This window comes from Gossypium arboreum, chromosome 6 (genome assembly GCF_025698485.1).
Source record: "Gossypium arboreum isolate Shixiya-1 chromosome 6, ASM2569848v2, whole genome shotgun sequence".
Classification (NCBI taxonomy): Eukaryota; Viridiplantae; Streptophyta; class Magnoliopsida; order Malvales; family Malvaceae; genus Gossypium; species Gossypium arboreum.
The window spans coordinates 122,172,004-122,174,827 of record NC_069075.1 but is presented as its reverse complement, the minus strand read 5'-3'; the positions used below and the strand labels follow the sequence as shown (position 1 = coordinate 122,174,827).

The 2,824-nt window shown below is 33.2% G+C and overlaps 1 non-coding gene across 1 annotated transcript; it reads right to left on the bottom strand.

Moving 5' to 3' along the window:
- Nucleotides 1–2,334: 2,334 nt before the first annotated feature.
- On the bottom strand, nucleotides 2,335–2,441 carry LOC128294876 (small nucleolar RNA R71). The gene has a single exon (XR_008285183.1). It is a non-coding gene; the product is annotated as a small nucleolar RNA R71 (small nucleolar RNA).
- Between the last annotated feature and the right edge of the window lie 383 nt (nucleotides 2,442–2,824).

Here is a 2,824-nt window from a genome sequence, read left to right as displayed (position 1 = left end):
CTTACATAATTTCACTTAATCCATTTTGTCTTATCGAAGTTCACTCAAATATCGAGCACATTGCTCATAATTTTCATAAACTTATACCTGCACTTATTCATCATATAATCATGTTCACATGTACTTTTACTTAATCGATTTTCCCGTTGAACTATTCTTAATAATAACTGATACTCAGTTGTCTGCACATTTTGTCACACTTGTAGACAAGGTTATCTGGTACGCATAGCAGCCTGCACTTAGTACTACACATGCGACCAATTATCCGGTACATGTAATAGCCTGTACTTAGTACTACACACGTGATCGAAGTTATCGAGTACGAATAGTAGCCTGCACTTAGTACTACACATGCGACCAATTATCTGGTACACATAGTAGCCTATACTTAGTACTACACACGTGACCTCACAATAGATCATTCGTATCGTTTCTATTCCGAAGGCTCAACCAGGAAATTCCTCACTTTCCAACATGTTACAAATTTATTCATAGTCTTTTTTCAATTTGCAATTTATAACAAATAATCATTCCATAGGCAGCCACATTTCATATGATAACAAAATATAATAAAATAAAAAGAATCGATAAATTATTTACGTACAAACTTGTCGAAACCTCATCAGGTACAACTGTGTAGCAATTCATACAGCCCATCTAATAGTAATTTAACATTCAATTCATGTAACAATAATTTATCATTCAATTTCACATGACACAACAAGCATCACATTTTCCATATCATATAAACCATCCATCAACTTCTCCTAAACATATTAAATCATACAATTTATGCCATAACAATAGAAAATTACAATTCAAGTATGGTATTGCATTATTATTAACACACGAACTTACCTTATATACGAAAATGGCCATTTTTACCATTTTGTCCATAACTTGGTATTTTGCCGATTTTAGCCTGAATTTCAATTTTCCTTGCTCTATCATTAAAATTATAGCCTAATTAGGACTCAAATTATTCAAATTGACCCAAAATCATATTTTGGAAAAATTACAATTTTGCCCCTAAATTTTGTCAAAATTACATTTGTGCCCCTAGGCTCGTAAATTAAACTTCATTCTATTTCTTATGTTTTATGACATGCTGACCATTTTTCCCTTCTATAGAAACATCAAATTCACACTCTAACATGTACTTATGAACATTAGGTATTTTTACCGATTATGTCGTTTTACTCGTTTTCACGTAAAATCGCTTAGTAAAAGTTGTTTAACACAATTTTAGGCTTCATATTCTACCATAAAACATCAAAATAAACACATTTCACCTATGGGTATTTTTCCAAATATAAACCCTAGGTTAAATTATTTCTAGAATAAGCTTAACTAAGTTATCGGAATTTTAAAAATGTAAAGAACTTTAAAAACAGGGCTAATGAGCACTTACAATCGAGCTTGGAATAACCTTAACCATAGATTCTGCTGGTAGAAACAGTTGAATGAAGAAGATGATAGCTAATTTGGCTTATTTTCTTTTTTAATTCTTTTAATTATTAGTTTACCAAAATACCCCTAACTTAAAAATATTTTATTACACCCATTTCATGTCTATTTTTTGTCTAGAAATTGACTAATGGTCTAATTACCATTTAAGGACCCTGAATTTAAAATTTCATTACAATTGGACACCTCTAGTATGTAGAAATCAACTTTTACACTTTTTACGATTTAGTCCTTTTGACTAAATTAAGTGCCCGAATGTCAAAATTTTCGAATGAAATTTTCACAAAATTATTCCGTGAAATCGTAGACCATAAACATATAATAAAAAATAAAATTTTCATCGTCGGATTTGTGGTCCCGAAATCACTGTTCCGACTGGGCCCAAAATCAGGGTGTTACATACAATACATAGAGGAAGAGCGAGAAGACGATATTCACACTAATATCGAGGAGATGGCTGAAAATCAAAATAATCTGCTACCTCATGTGGTTGCTGCAAATCCAATAGATCAGAATTCTGCTCCTCATACTTTAACAAGAATTGAATCGAGTATAGTCAGGCCTACTGTTGCTGTAAATAATTTTGAACTGAAACCTAACACGATTCAAATGATACAACAGTTTGTTCAGTTTGATGGTTTACAGGACGAAGATCCAAACACTCATTTAGCAAATTTCCTGAAATTCTGCGATACTTTTAAGATCAATGGTGTTTCTGATGATGCCATTCACCTTCAGTTATTTCCCTTTTCATTAAAGAATAAAGCTAAACAGTGGTTGAACTTGTTACCTCGAGGGTCAATCACCACTTGGGAACAAATGACCGAAAAATTTTTACTTAAATATTTTTCGTCGGCTAAAACGACTAAATTAAGGAATTATATCTCTTCTTTTGTGCAGATGGATTTAGAAACACTTGATGATGTATGGGAGAGATACAAGGATCTATTGAGAAGGTGTCCTCACCATGGGTTGCCTCTTTGGCTACAAGTTCAAACTTTCCACAATGGTTTGAATCCCTTAACTAGACAAATGATCAACGCAGCTGCCGGTGGAACCATCAATAATAAGACACCTGAAAAAGCTTATGAGTTCATAGAAGAGATGTCACTGAATAATTATCAGTGGCAAGTCATGAGGACAAATCTGACAAAAGCAGCCAGCGTTTTTAACGTCGATTAGGTTGCTATACTTTCAAATTAGGTAGAACTTTTTAATAGAAAAATTTATGGTTTACTTGGTTCTACGCAGGTTCATCTAGTAATGTAGTGCGATGCAAGTGGAGGCGGAACGAGCAATCCAGAATATCCACCCTACAGCCCCAACATGGAGAATGAGAAAATGAATTATATGGGTT